The 27,684-nt window shown below is 48.1% G+C and overlaps 1 protein-coding gene across 5 annotated transcripts in view; it reads right to left on the minus strand.

The window, feature by feature from the left end:
- The window catches only part of PATL2 (PAT1 homolog 2), a 130,750-nt gene that overhangs the window by 78,931 nt on the left and 24,135 nt on the right, over positions 1 to 27,684 (minus strand). The window lies entirely within an intron of this gene.

Here is a 27,684-nt window from a genome sequence, read left to right on the forward strand (position 1 = left end):
ATAGCTCCCCTACACCACATCAGCAAGTATCAACAGTTTAAATGATTCCAGGACTAAGGTATTCACCTTTGCATGATAGGAAGGGACAGACAAAAGGTTATAAGGTGATGTCTAGTATCCAGCTGTAGGGTATTTTAAGGGTAACATTCCGGTGTTGGTTAGAGAAAGATTGCATGTTCCTGCATATAGTTATGTGCAGAAGTAGAATATAGATATAAACTGTATTTACTGTATATTATGTATGCAGCGGGAATCCAGAGGATACCACCCACAAGAGCAGTTGAGAAAGACATCGCCCACCTTTTCAAATCAACCTATGACCTCTCCTGTAATGTAAAGATGGATCTCAGTGTCCAATAGACAAATGGATTACAGTGACCATTGTATTGTATATGGAAGTTGTGTATAAAAAGCCTGTTGTTGCCTGGCCGGTCAGAAGACTGAACGCTTTCTACCTGACAAGCGGAGGACCGGCCGGGTTGCGCAAGCGAACATTCTCACGTATGTACATTGACTGTAGCCATTATTCTGTTTAGATTTATCTTGTTAGCTCTGTATTGTATAACTTGTACTGTTATCCCCTTTCAAATAATCCACTGTGGTGTTAGAACCCAGCGGTTTACTACAAACGGTGTTGCGTCCTCATTTCCCTGCTAGGGTTTAAAGTGTATTTAACTTTATAAGGTTTAAAGTGTATTGATCAGGTGTGTGCGCATAGCGGGTACTTTATACCTTCAGCGCTGCGTAAAGGTTTAAGGTGTACCATCATTACAGTGCTTTTCGGCACAAGGTTTAGAGTGTAAGAATAACATTGCATCACGAATAAGGTTTAAAGTTTATCAAGAGTGTGCGCGCGCTGTGCATACTCTGTACACCCAGTGCGGCGTGTGTACGCTAAGTACGTACGATGTACAGGACTCTGTACGCAAATAGCGTACGAAGTGCGTAGCATGTGTATTAAATCTAGCGGCCGCAGCAGCTAAATGGTAAGAGTGTTTAGAGGTATAGCTTTGTGGTTTAAGATAAGACATTCTCACCACCTAGCAACAGCTAGTAAGCATCCTGATTTCTTCCGCTGGAAGGCAGGGAAGTGAAATTTTTAAAATACCTAAAATGCCGACACTAACAGTGAAGTTGCACTTGCCCAGCAGGCTAGGTTGTGCACAGGTCACATGCACACTGGCAGCCGGGCGGGGCTAATGCCCACCGAATCAGATTTTTCTTTAGCGCTGAAGGATGAGGACACAGTCTCAGTCTCTCTGGCTGACACTTTTTTCCTCATATTGCAAAAAAGGACATAAAAACCTTGGTAAAGGTTATATCAGTGTCCACTACTCCCTCATCCGAGACACAGTGTGTGTGTGTGTGTGTGTGTGTGTGTGTGTGTGTGTGTGTGTGTGTGTGTGTGTGTGTGTGTGTGTGTGTGTGTGTGTGTGTATATATATATATATATATATATATATATATATATATATATATATATATATATATATATATATATATATATATATATATATATATATATCTCACAGTGGTGTGCGGTGAGGTCAGTGGCTGGTGAGGCACTACAGCCATAATGTCCGCCAGATCCTGCCGATGACCCCTACCGCCGCCGAGCCAATGCCCACTACTGCCTCTGAGCCAATGTCTGCTGCCACCGCCAATGGCTTACAAACTTGCCTACCATCAACTGACCCAGCCCTCCACCACTAATTTGCATCTCAGTCCGATGCCGCCAATGCCCGCCTGCTCTTCATACTTGTGATATATTGTACATTTTTATAGAAAAATAAATAAAAATTAGTGTTTGGGAAGGAAGGGAGTGGGAGGAGGACATGAATGCAATTTTGTTGTCCAGGGCTTCCATTAACTTAATGGAGAAGGGTCTGAATGGGTTAAAATAAAATGTGTGAGGTCCCCCCTCCTAAGCATAACCAGCCTCGGGCTCTTTGAGCCGGTCCTGGTTGTTTAAATACTGGGGAAAAAATTGGACAGGGGTTCCTCGTATTTAGACAACCAGCACCGGGCTCTTAGACCGGTCCTGGTTCCAAAAATACGGGGGACAAAAGCTGTAGGGGTCCCTCGTATTTTTAAAACCAGCACCGGGCTCCACTAGCCAGGGACATAATGCCACAGCCGGGGGACACATTCATGTAGGTCCCTGCGGCCGTGGCATTACTCCCCCAACTAGTCAACCCTGGCCGGGGTTCCCTGGAGGAGTGGGGACCCCTTAAATCAAGGGGTCCCCCCCCCCCTCCAGGCACCCAAGGGCTAGGGGTGAAGCCAGAGGCTGTCCCCAGCACCCCTGGGCAATGGGTGCCGGGCTGATAGCATAAGTGTGTAAAAATAAAAATATTGTTTTTTGTTGTGGAGCTACAAGGCCCACAAGCCTCCCCCGCTTGCTGGTACTTGGAGAACCTCAAGTACCAGCATGTGGGGAAATAACGGTCCCGCTGGTACCTGTAGTTCTACAACAAAAAATACCCAAATAAAAACACCGTGAAAGTAAAAATTTATTAAAACACACTTACACATACTTACCTACATCCCACGCCGGTCACGTCCACTTGTCCAGTAGAATCCAATAGGGGTACCTGTAAAAATGAAAATTATACTTACAAACGAAGTAATCCACAGGAAAAGAGAGCGCGAGAGATGAATATTATGTACTCGCTGACGCAGGAAGACGTTAGCACGGACAGGGGAGTGCTGCTGCCGGCTGGCCTGTAGCTTTGCCCCCAGTAGCTGTGCCCCTTGTGGCTGTGCCCCCAGTTGCTGCTGCCGGCTGGAGCAGGCGCCCCCAATAGTTGTGATCCCTCTAGCTGTGCCCCCAGTAACTTTCCCCACTGTTGCAGCACCCCCTGTAGCAGTGCCCCAAGTAGTTGTGACTCCTGTAGTTGTGCCACCTGTAGTTGTGCCCCCGTCGCTGCGCCCCTGGTAGTTGGGCCCCCGTCGCTGCGCCCCTGGTAGTTGGGCCCCCGTCGCTGCGCCTCAAACACACACATATAAAAAATAAATAAATAAACATACTTACCACTCCTGCAGTGCCGTCCTCCGTCTCGTCTCTGCTGTACTATGGGAGAGACGTCATGACTCATGACGTCTCTCCCACTGTAGCGCCGCTCAGACACTAGGGGTCAATTATGACCCCTGTTGTCGGTCAGCGGCGCCGGCTGCAGCGGGCGCCCACACAGCCCACGGCGCCTGCTGCAGCCGGGAAGGGGGCTCGCTAGTGATTGGACAGCGGATCCAGCACTTGATCCGCTGGGCCAATCACATCTGGGGGCAGTGACAGGGGCGTGCATTCATCGGGGCTGAATGCACGCCCCTGTCATTGCGGCACCAGTATAGGTGCCGCTTCCCGCTACTTTCTCAATGGGCTTTCACAGCCCATTGCAGCGCCCCGCCCCCTGCTGCCCGGACTTTAATGTTAGGTGCGGGAGGCACCTCGCCCGCTGCCTCCCAGCCCAACATTTTTACGGAGGGGAGAGATTATTAAAATAAAATATATTTATCACAGACTGTTATAAATATCTTCTTTTTATTATTTTAATAGGGGAGGCACTGCCTCCCCTGAATTATATCAGAGGGACTGAGAAATCCTTCAGAATACCTGATGGCCAAATCGCATTCTGAGGTACAACTGAGCTCATCATTCAGGTTTCTCCATATTATGGAAAGTGTGTTGCTATCAAATATAACTAAACACAAATATGGATTCCTCACAGGGACGCCTGTTCAGGCCAATCTATTTTATCACTCCCTGAAACTACCCGTAGCAGGCAAAACTAACCTGTCCGGAGCCGACAGAACAGTACTGCCCGTAGCTGGCAATATACCTCTGCCCGGAGCTGACAGCAAGTGGAGACCCGAAACATGATTAAAGGGTACTCTCATGACAAACCCATTGCTGGTCCTTCCCATATTGCTTAATCCTCAAGTCCCTCCTCTGTGGTAGATGCAGAGTCCGAGGAAGGGATTGGGACAGCTGTGTCTTAAAGTCACTTTAGGCATGAAGGAGCTTGCTGTCAGACCAATGACCGAAAAATGCAGCGCTGGTTTCTGTCAGATATACTGTATATTTCTCTTACATTCTAGAAGATGCTGGGGTCCACATTAGTACCATGTGGGGTATAGACTGGTCCACCAATAGCCAGAGGCACTTTAAGAGATTGAGCGTGTGGGCTGGCTCCTCCCTCTATGCCCCTCCAACCGGACTCCCGTTTAGAAAATGTGCCCCGGAGTTTCTTATTTTTTAGAATTTATTGTTTTACAGGGAGGCTGCTGGCAACAGCCTCCCTGCAGCAAGGGACTGAGGGATTGGGGGGGGGCGAGCAGTGTCCGCCCTGCCGGGTTTGAGCCACTGTCTGCGCTGACTGGACAGAGCTCCAGAGGGGTCCGATCGTTCTCCGCCACAGGGGTCCGCTCGCCCCAGCAGCATGCCACCACCCCCTTGCAGAGCTGAAGAATCGGTGGCTTGTGAGACACCGACCCCCCCTAGCAAGCAAGGGGGGGGGGGGGGGTCGATGTGAAGATGGCGGCAGCAGGGTAGGAGTGCAGTATTAACTGCACTCCGGGGATGGCTCAGTGGTACATGGTGCGGTGCTGTGAGGGGTGCCCTGAGCCAGCGCAACACCCTACACCGGTCCAGAAGCCTGTCAGGGTCCCCGGATCTCAGCCAGCACTAAATCCTCAGGACAATAAAAATCAGGAAGACCGCGCCATTTTGGGGGCAGAGCTTCTCCTCAAAGTGGACCCAGCAGCATTCAGTGCCATTTTGCTGCCTGCACAGCGCTGACCAGGAGAATCAGGTCCCTCCACAGCAACTCCAGCTATCTGCAAACTGTACAAGCGGGTTGTAGTAGAGGGGGAGGCTGCAATACGATGGTGTATCTTATTAAGGTACACAGCCAGCACTGAAAAGGGGTCTCCCTTTGGTAAAAAAGCGCTGTGTGTGGGTTGGCTCCAATCTCTGTATCTCTTGCCATTCTTGGGGGGGAAAACGGTCTGCCCTCACGTGTGCGTGGTGGTCTCCTTTAGCCATGTCCAGGGACACTATCATATGCTGCAGAGGATTTGTCCTCCCAGGATGATCCCATTCCATGTAATCAGGATAGCACAGATACCAGCAAGGGAGCTTGAGTGGTTTTCCTCTATCAAATCTTGGATTTCTCAGATTCCTGACAGGGTGCAAGTAACAAATTTGCAGCCCAGGTATTACAGAACTCTATGGCAGTATGGCCCAATTCTGGTACCTTGGGACGCTCCGCTATATACCCCCACAAAATGTGCGCTTATGCATGTCACGCAGGATGACACGGATACGGATTCTGACACCACAGACTGATGGGGGATGTGTTGCGGGGGGTCTTCATCTCTTGCAAAGGGGGTGCAATTGATGATAGAGGCTATCAGGGATGTGTTGCATATTAATACTACACCTGAGCAAGTTGAGGAGGCTTTTTTCACTGAAAATAAAAAAGCCATGCTAACCTTCCCTGCATCAAAGGAATTGAATGCTGTATTTGAGAAAGCATGGGAAAACCCTGATAAAAAACAAACAAACAGTTACCTAAACGGGTGGCGTCTCCTTTCCCTAAAGATAGAAAAAAAAAAATTATAATATGGGAAAACCCGCCGATTGTGGACACATCTGTGTCCAGACTCTCAAAGAAGGTGGTTTTACCTGTTCCAGGATCTACTGTCTTAAAGGAGCCGGCTGATCAAAAGATTGATACAGTGCCAGATTAACAATGGGGCGGATGCAGCTCCAGCTCCAGGCCTCCACATATAAATAGGCCTGTCATAATGATGATGGCCACACAGTCAGACATAATTCATAATTATTAAAAAATAGTTTCTAGTTCTCAGAAAAGTACAGTATGCAATCTTTGTATTTTTATGTACTTAGGGAAACAGTGGAGCTGATAGTGTAGGAGGTGTACATACCACGTAGCTCTGGTTCCACCCACAACCACACTGATCACAGCTCCTCTGCATCTCACAGTACGCCCTTGAACATTTTCAGCTCCAGGCCCATGTGGCCCTTAATCCGGCCCTGGATTGATAACACTTAAAATCAATGTACACTGCTTCAGGGGCAATATTACGTCCCACTATTGCTAGTGCATGGATTGCAAAGGCTATAGTAAAGTGGTCTGCTACCTTACTAGGGGATTTGGATACAATGGATAAGGGTGATGCTGAATTATATTTACGCAACATTTACGATTCAGCAGGTTTTACGATAGAATCCATGAAAGACCTAGGTTCCATGACTGCGGGAATCTCTTCCATGTCTGTTTCAGCTCGTCAGGGACTGTGGCTGCGCCAGTGGTCAGCAGACGCGGAATCCACAAAGTGTGGAGTCCCTACCCTATACAGGTCAGACTCTTTGGGGAAGTTTAGACACGTGGATATCCACAGCTACAACGGGTAAGTCTCCCTTTCTTCCCTCAGCTGCACCTGCTCCGAAGAAACCCTTCTCTTCATCTGTAACACAATCCTTTTGGCCTAACAAGCCTAGAAAGGTCAGACCGTCCAATACCACCTTTAGGGGAGGTCGAGTTAAGTCCAAGAAACCTGCCGCTGCAGGTTCCCAGGAACAAAAGCCTGCTTCAGGTATGCCAAAGTCCTCCGCATGACGGTGGACCGCGCAGCCTGGAGGTGGGGCCAGTGGGAGTGAGACTCAGACAATTCAGTCACGTCTGAGTATCATCCAGCCTGTATTCCTGGGATACAATATCTAAGTCTCCCTCATAATTTTTTCAAATCAGGCTTACCAGTTCTGCTGGCAGACAGCACTGTCCTACAAGTAGCTGTCCAAAAGTGGGTGGAGGCACAGATCATTGTGCCAGTTCCTCCTCATTTGCAAACCACAGGTTACTATTGGAACCTTTTCGTGGTACCGAAACTGGATGGTTCGGTCAGGTCCATTCTGAACCTAAAATCATTGAAGCCCTTTCTAAAGGAGTTCAAGTTCAAAATGGAGTCTCTCAGGGCGGTAAGATCAGGTCTGGAAGAGGGGGAATTCCTGGTAACCCTGGATATCAAGGAATGCGTACCCACATTCTGATCTGGCTGCCGCATCAGGCTCATCTCCGTTTCGTATTACTGGACTGTCATTTCCAGTCCCTGCCATTTGGCCTCTCTACAGCACCGAGGGTGTTTACCAAGGTGATGGCGGAGATGATGGTTCTCCTCTGCAAACAAGGGGTGAACATAATTGCATATCTGGACGATCTACTGATAAAGGCATTGTCCAAGGAGAAGCTGCTGCAGTCCATTGATCTCACAACCCGCCTCCTCAAGATACACGGTTGGATTCTGGACCTTCCAAAGTCACATTTGGAACAAACCCAGAGGTTGTCCTTTCTGGGAATGATCCTAGACACAAGTGCAGAGGGTGTTTCCTCAGGAGAAGGCATTGATGATACAAACAATGGTCCAAGTTGTCCTGAAACCAGCCCGGGTGTCGGTTCATCAATGCATTCGCCTGTTGGGAAAGATGGTGGCCTCGTAAAAGGCTCTCCAGTACGGGAGGTTCCACACTCGGGCCTCCCAACTGGATCTCCTGGACAAGTGGTCAGGATCTCATCTCCACATGCACCAGAGAATGTCTGTAGCTGAAGGCCAGGATTTCGCTCCTCTGGTGGTTACAATTACCTCACCTTCTGGAGGACCGCGGGTTCGGGATTCAGGAATGGGTTCAACCACAGATGCGAGCCTTCGGGGCTGGGGAGCAGTCACTCAAGGAGTAACTTTCCAAGAAGGGTGGTCAAGTCTGGAAGCCGGCCTGCCCATCAACATCCTGGAACTAAGCAGTCTACAACGGTCTTCTTCAGGCGGCCCATCTTCTAAGAAATAGGGCCATTCAAATGCAGTAGGACATTGTAACGACCGTAGCCTACATAAACCAACAAGGCTGAAAGAGCAGAGCTGCAATGTCAGATGTGACAAGAATCACCCTCTGGGCAGAAAGACATGCATTGGCGCTCTCAGCAATCTTCATTCCGGGAGTGGACAACTGGGAAGCAGACACGATCTCTATTAAGGGGAGTGAGGTCTCCATCCGGAGGTGTTCAAGGAAATAACAGACCTTTGGGGGTTATCCCAAATAGACATGATGGCCTCTCGTCTCAACAAAAAGCTTTGATGCTATTGTTCCAGGTCGAGGGACCCACAAGCAGTGGACGCCCTGGTGTCTCCATGGGTGTTCCAGTCGGTGTATGCGTTTCCACCACTTCCACTCATTCCAAGAGTTCTAAAGCTCATAAGGAGAACAAGAGTTCAAGCGATCCTCATTGCTCCAGACTGGCCAAGGCGGGCTTGGTACGTGGACCTTCTGAATCTCTTGCAGGAAGAGTCTAGGCCTCTTCGGGAGGACCTGCTGCAGCAGGGGCCGTTCACCTATCAAGACTTACCATGGCTACGTTTGACGGTATGGAAGTTGAGCGCCTGATACTTGCTCGGAAGGGCATTCCGAAGGTGGTCATTTCTACCCTGATACAGGCTAGGAAAGGGGTAACTTCTAAACATTACCATCGTATTTGGAAGAAATAGGTCTCTTGTTGTGAATCCAAAACGTTTCCTACGGTGGAGTTTCAACTCAGACGTTTTCTCATCTTCCTGCAAGTAGGTGTGGATATGGGCCTGAAGTTGGGATCCGTGAAGGTCCAGATTTCAGCCTTACCCATTTTCTTCCAGAAACAATTGGCTGCCCTCCCTGAAGTTCAGACTTTTTGAAGGGAGTTCTGCACACCCAACCTCCCTTTGTACCGCCTATGGTGCCTTGGGACCTTAACGTGGTGTTGCAGTTACTCCAGATTGGTTTGAGCCTCTACAAGAGGTTGAGGTCAAATTTCTTACATGGAAGGATGTTAGTTGTTGGCCTTAGCTTCAGCTAGGTGTGTCTGAATTGGGGGCTTTATCCTGTAAAAGCCCTTACTTGATCTTCCACAAAGATAGAGCGGAGCTCCGGACATGTCAGCAGTTTCTGCCGAAGGTTGTGTCGGCATTCCATATAAACCAACCTATTGTGGTGCCAGTGGCTACTGAAGATATATGTGAAGAGGACTTCTCACAGAAAAATCGGACTCTGTTTGTCCTCTATGATCCCAAGAAAATTGTGTCCTGCTTCTAAGCAGACTCTCTCGCTGGATTAGGTTCACTAACCAGCACGCTTATTCTACAGCAGGATTGCTGTGTCCAAAATCTGTTAAGGCCCACTCTACTCTTAAGGTGGGGTCTTCCTGGGCGGCTGTCCGGGTGTCTCAGCATTGCCGAGCTGCAACTTGGTCTGGGGGCGAACACGTTTGCAAAGGTTTACAAGTTTGATACTTTGGCCTCTGATGATCTGACGTTCAGTCAATCAGTTCTGCAGGAGCCTCCGCGCTCTACCTCCCATTCTGGGAGCTTTGGTACAGCCCTATGGTACTAATGTGGACCCCAGCATCCTCTAGGACGTAAGAGAAAATAGGATTTTGGTTACCTACCAGTAAATCCTTTTCTCGTAGTCCGTAGAGGATGCTGGGCGACTGCCCAGCACTTCGTGTTCCTGCAATTGTTATCTGGTTCAGTACATCTTTGCTTAGTTATGTACTGGATCGTTACTTGGTAAGTACTGTTTCAGCAGTTGCTGAGAGTTTCAAGCAAGTTAGCTTGATGTGCCTTGTGTGTGAGAGCCGGTATGAATCTCGCCACTATCTGTGCTAAATCCTTCTCTCAAAGATGTCCGTCTCCTCGGGCAGTTTCTAAACAGAGTCTGGTAGAAGGGACATAGAGGGAGGAGCCAGCCCACACTCAAACTCTTAAAGTGCCAATGGCTCCTGGTGGACCCGTCTATACCCCCCATGGTACTAATGTGGACCCCAGCATCCTCTACGGACTACGAGAAAAGGATTTACCGGTAGGTAACCAAAATCCTATTTTCGCCTCTGACTGTATCAGGCATGAATATACAAAAACAAAACACCAAAAACCAACCCACACAAAAGGTTTGTCACTTATCACATGCCCTCCAACATTTTACACGTAAAAATCAGTACAAATTAGAAAGGGGGCATGGCCATGGGTAAAGGGGGCGTGGCAGCACCTTTTCCCTATACTTTCAAAGAAAGTTTGGAGAGCCACAAATTGGTAGATCATAAAAAAAAAAAAAAGAAAAGGTACAGTTGGATGGTATGTTATCATAATTCTCCTCACATATTACAGTAGTTGTGAGGAAATAATCCCTCAGACTGAGGTAAAAATGGACTGATCATAATAAACCATTTTCTGAGGTAGGCACATGTTCAAGACTGATGTTGCCACTAAAATAAAAACAAACAAATCCTCACAGGGATGTCAGCTGAGGAATATACACAAAGTACCCTGATATTTCCTGTACTTGACAAACATTAGAAACGCATCTCTGAATAAGAATAATGTGACTGCTGGTGTCACCAACACTTTCCCTTCCTAATAATCCCCATACTTCTGAATGGGAATCCTAATACCAGATCACAAGGGTGACTCTAGCTGCCAGTACACTTCTGCCTAACAAACTCCATCCTTACACTGGGCTTTGCATTCGCACTCTGAGGTGCATGAAAATTCTACACAGGCATTCGGGTCTATACTTATAAAATAATAATATATGGTACTGAGGATTACATAGGCCTTCTTGATATGCCAATTCTCTTCTCCCAGTTTTTTATGCAGCTCTTAATGATTATGCATTATTGTGTGAAACTGCCGATTTCTCAAATAAAACTGAGAAAAACGTTAAAAAATTACAGTTGCAGCAGGTCCTCTGCTATATGTCCTGGGTTAGCCAGAAAGGAAGGATAATCTGTATGCTCCCTGGATACACTATCACACCCTTCTAAAAGTTATCAGCGGGGCTGCTGCATTGTGGGACAAGCAGTTAACTATTTTACAAACTTTAGAATAGCATCATCGCTCTCTAGAGCAGGCTTATCAAAACTAGAACCAAAGTATCTGGACTATTCCAGTCTCTCGCACGTAGACCTGGTTGGACCAGGGCCGGATTAAGACTTGGGGGGCCTGGGGCACTAAGGACAGAGGGGCCCAGGTGGAGGGGGGGGGGGGTATATATAAGGTTGTGCATACCTCTCAACATGACCCATTCCAGGAGGGATAAAATGTTCTCTACCTGGACTTACCTTTTAATATATGATTGGCATCATGTGTTGAACTATTTAATTGATAAAAACAGAAATGATTGCAATTATAAGTTAAGAGGGTAGTTCAGGTAGAGAGCATTTTGTCCCTCTCGGAATGAGTCATGTTGGGAGGTATGGATTGTGTATATTAAATATATACCAATGGTGTATATTAGATTTAAAGTAATAGTTTAATAAGGGCTGGGTACTGTTTATATCTCCACCTAATAGAGACAACTATTTTATGTTTTCCTGCAGTGAAACAAAGACAACTTAAGCTTAAATACACATAGAAAAAAATTTCTATAATTTATCTTGCAATAATGCAATAGCAGCAGCCTCTGTACTACTAACACACTGGGACAAGACCCAGGAGGATGCTCTGTGTGTCTCTCTCTAGACCCAAATGCTTTCGTTAGATAACCGGTTACACAGGACCCTGACACCCAGGCGGGAGGAGAAGCTGGAATCCCTGGGTCACTTACAGCTCTCTCCCCTCTGCTATCTCTCCTCTGGCCAGGAAGCTCCATCGATATCTCTTGAAACCTGATACTACGGAGTCTATGCCTGCAAAGCATACTGTCATGCTCACATTCTGGCAGCCTGGTTCTGCTGCTGCACAAGAGGGAGAGCTAGTAATGTCAGTATGCTCTGGCTGGGGGGCCCCTTGACAGAAGGGGGCCCGGGGTACAGTATGCCCTGCATCCCCCCCATAATCTGGCTATGGGTTGGACCAGAGTTTGTCAGGAGTAATGTCTTGTTATATGGTTGACCGGTCCTTTGTGGTGCTGAAGCCTAGAGCTCAAGGTGAACATACTGTATGAAACCCTTTGTGCATTGTGCTTCCAGAGCTAGACTTTAGCCATTTTGTCTGTGGTAAGCTCTTTACTAAAGACAATACAAGTTGGTGTCAACTCATTAATTTAATTTCTCAAAGGCATATATACAGTAAACAGTTTGATATTCATTCCTGTCTGAATGATATATTACAAACCGTTCTCAGACTAGAACAAATTAGAGATGGAAAAACCCATTTTTGCATAGCTGATCAGTCATAACTTTACTATCAAAAATTACATAAAATAAAAATTAACATTTGTAATTCAGACCAGTATTAAATGTAAGAGTGCAAAACAGCTTTTCAACACCCGTAAGACTCTGTGTGGAGAGTTTGCATGGCATTTTCTTTATTTATGCATTAAAATAGGTCTCCAGAATGCTTTCCTTCCCATTTCCATACATCTATACAACATGAGGTTACAATTTTATTGGAAAATGCTTTTATTCCAGTGTCCAGTCATGTTATTTTGCTCCTCAAACACACCTTATATTTCTCATACGTCCTAGAGGATGCTGGGGTCCACTTCAGTACCATGGGGTATAGACTGTTCTGCAGGAGCCATGGGCACTTTAAGACTTTCAGAGTGCGAATGTGAACTGGCTCCTCCCTCCTCCAGACCTCAATTTAGAAAATGTGCCCAGGCAGACTGGTCGCTCTCTAGTGGAGCTCTACTGAGTTTCACTAAAAGACTGTTAGGTTTTTTTATTTTCAGGGAGGCTGCTGGCAACAGTCTCCCTGCTTTGTGGGACTTAGGGGGAAGTATTAAGAACCAACTTCCTAAAGAGTTTCATGGCTCTGCTTCTTGCTGACAGGACACCATTAGCTCTTGAAGGGTACTGAACACTAGCTGCGGCTATGCGCTCACTCCCACAGCACATAGTCAACCCCTAAACAGAGCTATAAGAAACAAGAGGGGTGTGAGTAATATTACCGGAGATCTGCAAGAGGGACCTCCGGTAACCATGACGGCTCAAGGTACCGTGCAGCAGGCATGCTGCAGGAACATGCTATCCATAACAGCGCACAGAAGGGTGCAGGGCAGGCAGCATGAAACCTACTCTTAGACTGGCAAAAGTAGTATATTATGCCGTGGCACAATCCTACACCCCCACCAGTATAAATACTTTGGTAATGAATTCTGAGGAGAAACGCGCCATTACAGGGGGCAGGGCTTCCTCCTCAATCAGCCAGCACACTGCTCAGCGCCATTTTCTCCAAGCAAGCTGCAGGGGAAGCAGCGCTGGTCCTCCTCCACTTCTGAATCAAGTATCATGGTGCAAAAAGGTCTGTGGCAGGGAGCTCTTCCCCTGAGGGAGCCATTTTAGTGACAGAGTTGTAATGTGGTGGCGATGCCGGCACACCATGGGGTAAATTTACTAAGAATCGTATTTTCCCATTTGAGGTCAAAGTTCAATCACGAATGACATAGAAAGTGTAAATATGCAACTTTTTGAATTGATTACGACTAATTTACTAAGCTGCCGTATTCTGCATTTTCGGTTTTTCCGATGTCGATGTCATTCTTTTTTTAGGCAGTGTTTTACGTGAGTGACTTGTAAAACACTGCCGACTTTAATACAATGAATCTCGGCCGGATCTGAGAGATCCGTGCAGGGCTTCATTGTGCACCTTGTAAAAAAATAAATAAAAATGTTTAAACTTAAAAAAAAAAAAAATTGCGTGGGGTCCCCCCTCCTAAGCCAAACCAGCCTCGGGCTCTTTGAGCCGGTCCTGGTTGCAAAAATATGGGGGACAAAAAGCGTAGGGGTCCGGTTGACCGAAAGTGACCTCACCGCTGACCACAAAGTTCCCACCATTGGTTACAATGGAGCGCATAGGCGCTACATTGTAACACTGCCTGTGCCGCCTGTCATACAGTACAGGAGCACACAGCCGATCAGGTGGGTGCCACAACGTGGCGCTCCCTGATTGGCTGAAGAAACCCACTTAGACATCAGTCAGAGGGGGTTTCTGGCATTCGGGGAAAGGGGTCCCATGTGAAAACATGGGGCCCATTTCAGTTCGTGGTCGGGTGTCCCGGTTTTTTATTTTTACAAGTACGTGGATTACAAATGGATTATCCGAGGAGCCCTCTACACTGGATTTTGTGAGTAGAATTTTTTCAACAGGTACACCTTGGATTCTACATGGAGAAGAGGACCGACCCTCGTGTGAACATAAGGTAAGTATGTGTATATGGTGGTGTGTATGTATGCATTAAAGTTATACTTTCAAGGTGTGTGTGTAATGTCTTTATTGGGGTATTTTTTTAGTAGTAGTACTACAGGTACCAGCAGGCCCGGTTTTCCACCGCATGCTGGTACTTGTGGTTCTCCAAGTACCAGCTTGCGGGGGAGGCTTGCTGGGACTTGTAGTACTGCTACTAAAAACAACATTCATAACTATCAACAAAGGCTATCAGCCCCCCATCCGCAGCCCATTGGATGGGGGGGGGGGGGGACACAACCTCGGGCTTCACCCCTGGCCCTTGGGTGGTTGGGGGGGGGGGGGGGGGATGACTAGTTGGATATTTGATGCCACGGCCGCAATGCACTGTATAAAAGTGACCCCCGGCTGTGGCATTATCTGTCCAGCTAGTGGAACCAGGACCAGGCGCAGAGCCCGGTGCTGGTTGCTTGAATATGGGGGAACCCCTGTCAATTTTTTCCCCATATTTTTGCAACCAGGGCTGGCTCAAAGAGCCCGAGGCTGGTTTGGTTTAGGAGGGGGGACCCCATGCATTTTTTTTTTTTTTTTAAATTAAAACATTTCCCACCCCTTCCCACTGAAAAACATGCACGGATCTCATGGATCCATGCATGCCTATACAAACACGGGATAAAAAAAGCAGGTCTGGTTTTTTTTAGCACTTTTTCACGATTTGTATTTCATCACGGCAGTGTTTGGCTATTGTCGGCAGTGTTTGTGTTTTGCACTTTTTAGTAAATTCCCGATTTCTAGCAAATTGCAGGCGTATTTGACCGATGGTGTATTGATTTGTGATTTTTTTTTCCTAGGACTTCCAAAATATTACGAATGCCCTCATCACTGCCGTGATTTTTGCTTAGTAAATTACAGAGATGACACTTTGAAGAAAAAACGGCATCTCGGTCAAAATCGGGACCTTAGTAAATATACCCCCATAAGCCTGAATGGGTGAAAGAATTACGTGATAGTGTGAATCATATGTAAGATTAGATAAGCGGGGTATCATGCAGAAACCTGGAAAAAATCCGTGGAAGATGTGATGTTTAAAAGTTCTGCTCTTTCATCCACAGGGGACCCCTCTGGGTCACATAAAAGGTAATTTGCACATATAGTACAAACCGATACCGACACAGACTCCGATTCCTATGTCGACACTAGTGATTACAGGGGGACAGATCCTAAATTAACGAAAAACATTCAATACATGATTGTGGCTATAAAGGAGGTCTTCGTTACGGAGCCCCCCTCCCTTACCACAGGAAAAGGCTTACTTTTATAAAGAAAGAATTAATGTAACTTTCCCTCCATCTCATGAGCTAAACAGTCTTTGAGGGAGTCTGGGCGAACCCTGAAAAGAAATTTCAGATTCCTAAAAGAATTCAGGTAGCTTACCCTTTTCCCTGCAGAGGACAGGAAAAGGTGGGAGTCACCCCCCATTTTAGACAGTGCCCTGTCACGTTTAACAAAAAAGGTGATTCTCCCTGCGCCTAAAAGAGCCAGCAGACCACAAGTTAGAGACTACTTTGAAATCTATTTATGTGGCAAATGGGACACTTCTCAGGCCTACCATTGCCTGTGCGTGGGTGAGTAGTGCCATTGAAAAGTTGTCAGAAAACGTGTCAGACATTGACACAATAGATATAGACGAGATACTCCTAACACTAGGAGTAGTATCAAAGACGCTGCTGCGTATATGCTAGAAGCCATGAAAGATATTGGTCTCTTGGGATCAAGAGCCGCTACCATGGCAATCTCAGCACGAAGGGCGTTGTGGATTCGCCAATGGAATGCTGACAGATTCCAAAAGGAATATGGAGGCTCTCCCGTACAAAGGTGAGGCCTTGTTTGGAGAGGGGCTGGATGCTTCAGTCTCTGCGGCTACCGCAGGTAAGTTGACATTCTTGCCTTATGCTCCTGCACTGGCGAAAAAGACACATCACTCTCAGATGCAGTCCTTTCGGCCCAATAAATACAAAAAAGGTAAAGGTTCCCCTTTCTTTGCGGGTAAAAGGGGAAAAGGAAAAAAAAAAAAAGTCCGTGTCTCCAGGATCACAGGGGCAGAAATCGACCTCTGTTCCTGCCAAATCTTCAGGATGATGCTGGGGCTCCCTTGCGGGAGTCCGCTCAAGTGGGGGCACGTCTGAAACTCTTCAGTCACTTCTGGGTTCAAACTGGCCTGAACAAGAGGGTCATACAAATAATGTCCCAAGGGTACAAACTGGAGTTTAAAGACATTCCCCCATGCCAATTTTTCAAATCGGCCTTACCAGCATGTGTCCCGGACAGGGAAGTAGTTCCAGCAGCAATACAAAAATGGTGTCAGGATCAAGTCATTGTTCTGGTTCCCTTGTTACAACAGGGAGAAGGGTTTTATTCAAGCCTATTTGTAGTTCCGAAGCCGGACGGCTCGGTAAGACAGATTCTAAACCTGAAAAATCTGAATCTCTACCTGCAAAGGTTCAAGTTCAAGATGGAATCTCTGAGGGCAGTGATTTCCAGTCTGGAGGAGGGGGATTTCATGGTGTCAGTGGACATAAAAGATGCCTACTTACATGCTCCCATTTATCCTCCACATCAAGCTTATCTGAGATTCGCAGTGCAGGATTGTCATTACCAATTTCAGACGTTGCCCTTCGGTCTCTCCATGGCATCGAGGGTGTTCACCAAGGTGATGGCGGAAATGATGGTCCTCCTTCGACAGCGAGGAGTCAATATAATCCCTTACCTGGACGATCTGATATAGGCGAGGTCCAGGGAAAACTTGGTGCATAACATTGCACTTTTCCTGACAGTTCTTCAACATCACGGTTGGATCATCAATTTTTCAAAGTCACAATTGGAACAGACAAGATTCTTTTCTGGGGATGATACTGGACACAGAAGTACAAAGGGTATTTCTTCCAGTAGAAAAGGCTCTGGAAATCCAGAGAATGGTCAAGCAAATTCTGAAACCAACAAGGGTGTCGATTCATCAATGCATTCGGTTATTGGGAAAGATGGTAGCGGCCTACGAGGCCATACAGTTTGGCCGATTCCATGCCAGAGTATTCCAGTGGGACCTATTGGACAGGTGGTCCGGATCTCATCTACATATGCATCAGAGGATAATACAGTCATCCAAAGCCAGAATTTCGCTCCTGTGGTGGCTACACAGTTCTCACCTCCTAGAGCAGGCCTGGCCAACCTGTGGCTCTCCAGATGTTGTGAAACTACACATCCCAGAATGCCCTGCCACAGTTTTAGCATTCCCTAATAGCAAAACTGTGGCAAAGCATGATGGGACTTGTAGTTTTACAACAGCTGGAGAGCCACAGGTTGGCCAGGCCTGTCCTAGAGGGACGCAGGTTCAGGATTCAAGACTGGATCTTGGTGACCACGGATGCAAGTCTCCGAGGCTGGGGAGCAGTCATGCAGGGGGAAAGCTTCCAAGGAAGGTGGTCAAGTCAAGAAACTTGTCTCCACATAAATGTTCTGGAATTAAGTGCCATTTACAACAGCCTTCTACAAGTGGTAGATCTTCAAGATCAACCCGTACAGATCCAGTCGGACAATGCAGTAGCGTACATAAACAGTCAGGGCGGAATGAAAAGCAGAGCGGCAATGGCAGAGGTGTCAAAGATCCTCCTCTGGGCAGAAAGACATGCAAGAGCTCTGTTGGCAATTTTCATTCCGGAAGTGGACAACTGGGAAGCAGACTTCCTCAGCAGACACAATCTCCATCCAGGAGAATGGGGCCTCCACCAAGAAGTCTTCACAGAGGTGACAAGTCATTGGGGAGTTCAAGTAGACATGATGGCATCTCGTCTCAACAAGAAGCTTCAGAGATATTATTCCAGGTCGAGAGACCCTCAAGCAATAGCAGTGGATGCACTAGTGACCCAGTGGGTGTTTCGGTCGGTATAAGTCTTCCCTCCGCTTCCACTCATTCCGAAAGTTCTCAAACTCCTAAGAACAGGTGTTCGAGCGTTCCTCATTGTCCTGGATACCAAGCCCTCCTTGCCCAGTCTAGATCTTCAGGAATTGCTCATAGAAGATCCTCGGCCTCTTCCTCTTCGCGAGGACCTGCTGCAGCAGGGGTCATGCGCGTATCAAGACTTACCGTAGCTACGCTTTGACGGCATGGCTGTTGAGCGCCAGATCCTAGCCCGAAAAGGTATTCCCAAGGAAATCATTACTCCCTTCCTGGCCTGAATAAGAGTGGGAATGTCTAAACATTACCACCGTATTTGGAGAAAAATGTGTCTTGGTGTGAAACCAAGAAGGCGCCAATGGAAGAGTTTCAGTTACAATGTTTACTCCATTTTCTCCAGGCAGGTGTGGATGCAGGGCTACGATTGGGTTCGATCAAGGTCCAGATTTCGTCCTTGTCTGTTTTCTTTCAGAAACAATTAGCCTCCCTTCCAGAAGTTCAGACATTCGTGAAAGGGGTTCTGCACATCCAACCTCCATTAGTGCATCCTGTGGCACCATGGGACCTTAACGTGGTGTTGCAATTCCTTCAATCGGATTGGTTTGAACCTCTACAGGAGATAGAGTTAAAGTTCCTCACTTAGAAAGTGGTCATGTTGTTGGCCTTGGCATCCGCAAGGCAGGTGTCTGAGTTAGGGGCCTTGTCTCACAAGAGCCCTTATTTGATCTTCCATGAAGACAGGGCTGAGCCAAAAACTCGTCAACAATTTCTTCCAAAGGTGGTTTCTTCTTTCCATATAAACCAACCTATTGTGGTGCCAGTGGCTACTGACACCTTTGCTGCTTCCACATCTCTGGATTTGGTCAGGGCTTTGAGAATCTACAGCTCGGATACGGAAAACAGGCTGTTTGTCCTGTATGCTCCCAACAAGATTGGGTGTCCTGCTTCTAAGCAGACTATTGCGCGCTGGATCAGAGGTACGATTCAGCACGCTCATTCTACGGCAGGATTGCAGATACCGAATTCAGTGACTGCCCATTCTACTAGAAAGGTGGGCTCATCCTGGGTGGCTGCCTGGGGGGTCTCGGCATTGCAACTTTGCCGAGCAGTTACTTGGTCGGGGCAAACACGTTTGCCAAATTTTACAAGTTTGACACCTTGGCCGATGAGGACCTACAGTTTGGTCAATCGGTGCTGCAGGGTCACCCGCACTCTCCCACCCATACTGGAGCTTTGGTATAACCCCATGGTACTGAAGTGGACCCCAGCATCCTCTAGGACGTATGAGAAAACAGGATTTTAATACCTACTGGTAAATCCTTTTCTCCTAGTCCGTAGAGTATGCTGGGCACCCAGCCCAATGCGTACTTTACCTGCAGTTGTTAATTCAATACAAATGTTTTCAGCACGGTTGCTGTAATGTTCATGCCTGTTGGCATGTGTTTTGTTGAATGCCATGTGTGCGGCATGGTAGCAGTGTGAGCTGGTAGGAATCTCACCATTAACTTAAAAGTAAATCCTTTTTTTTTTCCCGAAATGTCAGTCTCCCTGGGCACAGTTCCTATACTGAGGTCTGGAGGAGGGGTATAGAGGGAGGAGCCAGTCCACACTCTGAAAAAGTCTTAAAGTGCCCATGGCTCCTGTGGAACTGTCTATACCCCATGGTACTGAAGTGGATCCCAGCATCCTCTACGGACTAGGAGAAAAGGATTTACCGTTGGGTATTAAAATCCTTTTTTTACCTATTGGAACAATAGTAGTCACCACATTTCTGCAACCATATGGAGTCTAGAGAGTGGTATACATAAAACAATTTTCCTAAACTCACACACCACATGGACTTAACAGTATCTTTCATAATAGAATTGGCCTTTCTCATAACCTGCCATAATAGGGCAGTCAGGGCAGCAGCCTCTACAGGCAAGATCCCTAAGGTTGAATCCTGATAAAGCACCCATTCTTTCCAATACATGCTTTGAATAATGGAACCTGCCTCCGCCAAAGAAATGGGGAGCAATTGAGTTGGTCTCTGACTTTCTTGCCAAAGCCAACAATGACTCCATGATTTAGTGGCACTAACCGGGACAAAGGTAGATCTCTCTTACACGTTTTCTCTCCTATGCAGGAACTCACTAGTTCTCCTCAGGTTTTCTTAAAAACTGTCACTGCTAGTCCAGCATACCCATCTTCCCATGTCATATGGGAGACATCGAATTGGAATTATCTGCCAATTTCCAAAATTACAGGCCCGCATTAGACCCTCTACTGATTTTAATCTCAACTGGGATAGGATAACTTCTCCCAACAAAGATCCATACAAGGAGAATTATCCCAGAAGCATATAGCCTTTCTAGAAGTACCTTAGAACCGAGAGATGATAAATAACTGTTGAATCTGTTTAACCTCTCTAGACACAATGCTCTAGTTCTGCTCTGGACAATATGACCGCTATGTCCTACATAACAGAATAGAGAAAACATTTTAATGTTCCTTTGCATGGCAGATTTGGACATTTTGCAGGAGATCATAGAAATGAACATAATTCTAAAAGCAATAAACCTGCCTGGAAATGGGGCGTGGCCTGGCTGCTGTGGAGAGAAGCTGTACATCTCCTCAGCTCCTGCAAGCACTGCCAATATAAACACTTTAACACCCTCCTCGCCGGTTCCTGTCGGCCCCAGGCACCCCTCGGTGGCCACATCTACCCTGCTGCTGTTGTTTTGGGGGACCCGCGGAGTCGGGGAGCACTTTTAAGTGCTCCTGCAGATTGCGGCCTTCCCCCCCAGAGTGAAGCCGGGGCCTGGAGTTGAGAGGCGGCCCTGACTGGCCACTGGAAGGAAGAGCCTTGCCGCTGACTGACCCTACTCGGCACACTGCCATCTGGCCTGGACCCATCGTCCCCCCCCCCCCCCCCCCCGGTGGACAGAGAGCTGCCCCCCGCCAAGTGGGTGAGTCTGCTCCGTGATCGGAGCTTCTCTGCTAACCGCCGCGCACGCTGTCCCCCAGAGCTGCGGAGGCCGCCGGACCGCTAGACGCGCCCTCCCTTCCCTACCTCCTCCGTCCTCCTGAGAGAGTCGTGCGGCCGGCCGCCTGGGTCCCACGGTCGGACGCGCTGAGGCCCGCTATCCTCCCGCTCCCCTGTGAAGCGGGGACGGGAGGTCTACTGACGGCAGCCAGACGGGACGGGAGCCTGGATCTAACCCCCGCGCCTACGCACAGTTCCGGAGCCGTGGGGAGGAAGCTCACACCTCTCCCCTGCCCTCTGGAGCTCTACCCAGGACCAGCTACAGGGGTCTCTCCTGCCGAAGCTCATTACCACAGATACCTGGGCTAGCTGGGGCCGCTGGAGATTGGGGGGGATTTGAGAGACCCGGTGGCCATCTTGGAAGGGGCCCTCTTCCGACACTGGGACTCAGGGGCGCACGGAGGGGGCTGTGGGAGCCACAGCACCATCGAGGGATAAGTGAGGGGCTGCTGCCTTAACTCCTCAGTGGCACCCCCCCCACCATATTACAATACGGTCCAGCCTCTGCTCCCCCCCCCCGTGTCTGGACACCACTGCTGGCCCCTAACCCTGCGCGCACCGATCCCATAAGCCGGGTTGATTGCTCCCAGGGGACTGCGGAGTCACCAGTGGCCCCTGACATCACACACCGGGCGCTGGAAACCTCGTCCTGCTCCGCCCTGACACTGGCTCTCGTTCCTGGCACCTGACCTGCATTGAAGAACCCACAGCCTGGCCTGCTTCAATACTCAGGACTCACACCCCCCGGTCCGCAACGGCGGAGGGGTCTCCGACCAGGGGACTTCCTACTACCTTAGAAGTGGAATCCTCATTACCAACACTCCCGCCTTGCCAGTCCCTGGCGCTATGACCGGCTGAAAGTGAGGAGCGCGGTCCCCCCCTGGGTGTCTCCCCCCACCCCCCTCTTTTTTTTTTTTTTTTTTTTTGCGTCCGACTCCCTACCTCCCCTGACGGATTATATTTCATAGTATAATACCCTACACTGGTACGATCCACATGCAGAAATCTTCGTCCAAGACTCCTAAACAAGGGGGTGCCGATATCTCTCAACACTTTACCAGGGGCACCAAAAATACCCAACCTAGGGGTCTCCCCTCCCCTCTTCACGATTCTATGGATAATTCCGCCACTCCGCCTTCCGCTCCGTCCACTAAAGACGATATCTTAGCTCTCCGCTCCCTTATTTCGGACTTTAAGGACTTCTTGGAGTCCAAACTGGACAAGGCGGTGGCCTCCATCAAAACGGACATCTCTTCCCTTGCTTCCAGAGCCTCGAAAATGGAATCCCGTCAGGACCATTTCCAGAAAGCTCTAAATGATACGGGGCGCGATCTGGACCACATTGTCTCAGAACTTTCAGAGCTTCGCACTAAAAATGAGGATCTCGAGAACCGCGAACGCAGATCCAATCTGCGCATTCGCAACATCCCAGAATCCGTCAGTATGGATAACCTCGAACCTTATCTCCATGACCTATTCTCCTTCCTGATGCCGGACTTGGGGGCTGTACAGATTCCTCTAGAGAGGGCTCACCGTGCCCTCCGTCCTAAGCCGAGGGATGGCGAACCTCCTCGCGATGTGGTCCTCCGCTTCCTCAAGTTTAAGGATAAGGAAAGGGTCCTCAACTCCACCCGTGGAAAACCTTATGTACCCTACAATTCTTCTAAACTACAGTTCTTCCAAGATCTGGCCCCTCTGACCTTAGCGAAACGGAGAGAGCGCCGTGATCTCACGAAAGCGCTACGGGACCGGAACATTCGATACCGATGGGGCTTCCCCTTCAAGCTAATCGTTGACCTCCAGGGAAAGACGGTCATCATCAGAGATCCCCGCGAGGGCAGGGACCTGCTCTCGCATATAGAGGCTGGTCCCCCCGCTGGAGCAGACCACTCACCTTAAAATTGGATGATGCGTTAGATTGGATGTTCTTCAACGAGCCCTTTTTCCTATTCGTCGATAACTACTTCAGCCCTTGAATAATCTACACTATTATGCATGCTTCCCCCCACAGACATCTGTATAACTTTTCATTGACTGTTTGTTGTCGGGGGGTCACACCCCTTGTTATACTGTTATACTGTTATACGATAAGACTCCAAGGATTTTAATGTTATGTTCACGTAATGCATGTGTTCACTCCTCCCCCCCATATACCCCTCTCCCCCCCCCCCTTTTCCTTCCCCCCCCCTTCTCATCCCTCCCCCCACCCCCCCCCACCCCTACCTCATGATGCCTTTTGTTCTTTTTCTGGAATGATCTCGAGGTCACTCCTTGTAGCAGTTCAAACTCACTAGACTCCATATGTTTATAGTAGCCCGGGTGATCAATCCCTGGTTTCTGGCAATCGCACCTAGCCCTTCATGCTACCTCCAATTGAGCTTCGGTTCTTTCGCTCCCCTACGCCCCATTTTGCCTCCCATTGTTAGTTTGTTCTCAGCTCAGGGACTTAATGTCTCTCTTAGATGCTCACGGTTATAATGACAGCACCCTGCACTATTAGGTCTCTCTTCCCCTGCAGTCCCAAGGTTTTCAGGTTTTATCTGTTCTGGTATGTGGTGCGGTCCACGGGCACAGGGGTCTCGCATAATTAACCAGCTTCACCGCTGGCCCCCTCCTAGACTTCACAAGCTGCACTGTGGGCCCCCTGTGCTGGTCGATCCCGCAGGGTTATGACAAGTGTGTATGTATGCCGTAAAATATCTGGTATTTCCAGACAATAAGTTCTCAATGTATTTTCAGGTGCTGATTGTTTCTCTCCTCCTCCCATACACCCTCCGTTTTTTGTTTTTTTTCTCTCTCCCCTTCCCCCCTTGTCTCTCTCACTCTACCTCCCCTCACCCAGGGGACACCGTCCCACCTCGTGCCTCCTACACTCTAGTACACACTTTGTTTATCGCCTCCATACATGTGATATTTCTCTACTCATATACATCTCCACCACCCCCCAATTTTATTTACTTTTTCTTACTCCCTTTTGGCGACACGGAACTCTGGTTCCCTCGCCTTTCTGGGCCACTAAGTCCTAACTACAGGAGTACCAATCTCCTCTGTATTGAGTAACCTGTTCTTTTTCTTTTTCCTACCCATCTCTAATTTTTTCTTTGGGTCTTTTTTTTTTTTTCTTACTCGCTCCTCCTTCCTCTTTTTCTCTCTTCCCCCCCCCCCCCCCCCCTTTTTTTTTTTTTTTTCTAAACTCCCCCTCCCGAGCGAGTCGGCCTCCTTCTACTGATCTCCCTTTTCATCACCTCACCCAAACTCTCCCTGCTCCCAACACCATGCCTTTCACCATCGCCTCTATGAATGTCCGGGGCCTTAACACACCCCATAAACGCTCTCATCTGTTCCGTACAATCTGCACCCTACGCGCAGACATAGTTCTACTTCAAGAAACACATTTTAAGCGTAATAGCCACCCCAATTTATCCTCCAGACGATTTCCCACTGTGTTGTACTCCTCAAGTGAATCTAAGCACAACGGAGTCGCTATCCTGATAAGCAACACTCCCTTTCACCCAAAGCTCGGTTCATGTTGACACAGAGGGGAGGTATATCATTCTGGTTGGCAGGCTGGGACACCTGGACGTAACTATAGCCAACCTATACGCACCCAACACGGGCCAGCAACGGTTTTTGAGATCCTTTTTCAAAGCCCTCCAGAAACACAGGACGGGCTATGTATTTTTGGGAGGGGACTTCAACGCAGTTCTAGACCCCCTGCTAGATAAATCCGCTCCCCAGAAGCACCCCCGCACCTGTCATATATCCGACACCTTCTCAAAACTTATTAAGGAGGCATCTCTCTTCGACACTTAGCGTGCTCTTAACCCATCCTCCAAGGACTATACTTTTTTTTCCTGCCCCCATCAATCTTACTCCAGACTAGATTATCTCTTCTGCAGCCCCCCGGCCTCTAAACACATTCTGTCCTCTTCGATTATCCCCAATGTCTGGTCGGATCACTCCTCCATCGCGTCCGCATTTGATCTGTTGGACACCCCAACTTCCCACCCATCTTGGCGCCTGAACGAGACACTTCTTAAAATCCCCTCCTTCAAGTCCATGATAGCCGGGCTGCTCAAAGAATATTTTTCTTTTAACAATCCTGAATCAGGGTGTTCCCCATTAGTCTGGGAAGCCCACAAAGCTGTCCTCAGAGGCCATGTAATCAGCTATGCTTCTCATCGCAATAGGGAACACAAGGCGTTACTCAAGGATCTCACTGACCAGGTCCAAAACCTAGACTCTTCATAAGCGCAGTCCTACGGACTCGAACTACAAACAGCTTATGGCAGCCAGGGCAGCCCTCAATGCATTAATCACAGAAAAGATATATAAATCCCTTCGTTGGCTGAACCAGCGATTTTATGAGAAAAGCAACAAGGCTGACGCCCTCTTGGCAAATAGGTTGAAAGCACGAAAAGCCCTCTCTTCCATAGTCTCACTTAAGGACTCTAATGGCAACACCCATTATAAACCCTCAGACATTAACTCTATCTTTAAAGATTATTACGCTCGTTTATATAACTCCCCAGACAGTTCGTCATCCCTACCTGACTCAAATATGCGAATTTCCGATTTCCTGACCTCATGCTCTCTCCCACAGCTGGATGCTCCATCAGCCACTGCACTATGTAAACCTATATCCGACGAGGAAGTATCGGCTGCTCTTAAACTTCAAAAACCCTCTAAGGCCCCGGGACTGGACGGCCTACCCTTCGCGTACTATAAAACATTCGAATGTGATCTAGTCCCCCACTTGACATCTACTTTTAATAAAATCCTTAACAGAGAACTCTTTCATAGCGAAACTACTAGAGCACTAATCACTGTTATTCCCAAACCTGGTAAGGATCACCAGCAGGTCTCCAATTACCACCCTATATCCCTTCTCAACACCGACCTGAAACTTTTTGCAAAAATTCTTGCCTTACGCCTGAACCCTCTTCTCCCGTCCCTTATACACCCGACCAAGTCGGATTTGTCCCAACACGCCAAGCTCTGGATAATACCAGACGCACCATCAACTTGATCCATCATGCTCAGTCAAGCTCCCCTCTCTTCTACTGGCATTAGACGCGGAAAAAGCCTTCGATAGGGTTTCATGGGCCTTCCTCGATCAAACGCTCCGCAGCTTTGGTGTCTGTGGGAAATTTCTCCAAGCAATATCGGCACTCTATCACAACCCCTCCACTTCTGTGCTAACAAATGGAATTCTTTCGGACACCTTCGCCATCACCAATGGTACGCGACAGGGATGCCCACTGTCGCCTCTCATCTTCGCTCTGATAATTGAACCTCTCGCCTGTTGCATCCGTCTTAACCCAGATATTACGGTTTTTTCTATCAAAGATTCACACTACAAACTTTCCCTTTTTGCGGATGACGTCCTCCTCACCCTCACTAACCCGTTAAATTTCCCTTCCCAATCTTTTCAAGGAATTAACGATCTATGGGGACCTCTCTGGATATAGGGTGAACAACGACAAATCAGAGGCTCTCCCGCTACATATCCCTCTCAATACCCTAAACCTTCTGAAATCCAACTTCCCTTTTGCATGGCGTCATACCTCCATTAAATACTTGGGGGTGCAAATCACCAAATCTTACCACTCTCTCTATGACGCCAACTTTCCACCCTTATTTAAGGAAATCTCAAAACATCTTAGGATGGAAAAAACAGTTCATTTCTTGGAGCGGCAGGATTAATGCCATTAAAATGAACGTCATCCCCAAGATACTATACCTCTTCCAGACTCTCCCTGTCCCTTCTCGGATTCTATCCGCCCTCCAGACCCAATATGGTAAATTCATATGGAATGACAAGAAGCCACGATTGCGTAGGGAGACCCTCCAGCAGAGCTCCTCGTGTGGCGGTCTAGGCCTTCCCTCACTGTCAAGATACTACCACGCCACGGCACTCAGTCAGCTTGTCGCCTGGCACTCTCCACGGCACACAAGGAGATGGGTGGACTTGGAGAGTGATTTGGCTCAGGTCGACTCGGTTTCTCACCTACCATGGCTCCCCCGCCCGCACAGACCTGAAACCATTCAGCTAGTGCCAACAATATCCCTAACTTTATCGGTGTGGGACTCGCTAAAATCTAAACTTTCACTTCACACAACTCCCTCTCCCCTAACCCCCATTTGGAACAACCCCTCCTTCTCACCGGGCCGATCCCATCAACTTGCGTCCAACTGGACCAGAGCAGGAGTCTCCCGCTATCATCTACTCCACAACAATGCACCGTATTCATTCGCAGACCTTCAAACAAAGCACTCTCTCCCGACGTCATATTTCTATCAATACCTTCAAATCCGAAATTTCGTTATGTCCTCAATTAGGACAACGCCTATCCCTAATATCCCAACTCCGATGGAGTGCCTTTGCATGTATCGCCCCACGGACCGAGGCACTATATCTAATTTGTATCACTCCATTCTGTCTCCAGCTGCGTCACCCCGCACGACACATGAACTTGCTTGGGATACCGACTTGGGGACACCCCTGGAAGATGACACATGGGAATCTATCCGA

The sequence above is a fragment of the Pseudophryne corroboree genome, chromosome 2 (assembly GCF_028390025.1).
Source record: "Pseudophryne corroboree isolate aPseCor3 chromosome 2, aPseCor3.hap2, whole genome shotgun sequence".
In the NCBI taxonomy this organism is placed as follows: domain Eukaryota; kingdom Metazoa; phylum Chordata; class Amphibia; order Anura; family Myobatrachidae; genus Pseudophryne; species Pseudophryne corroboree.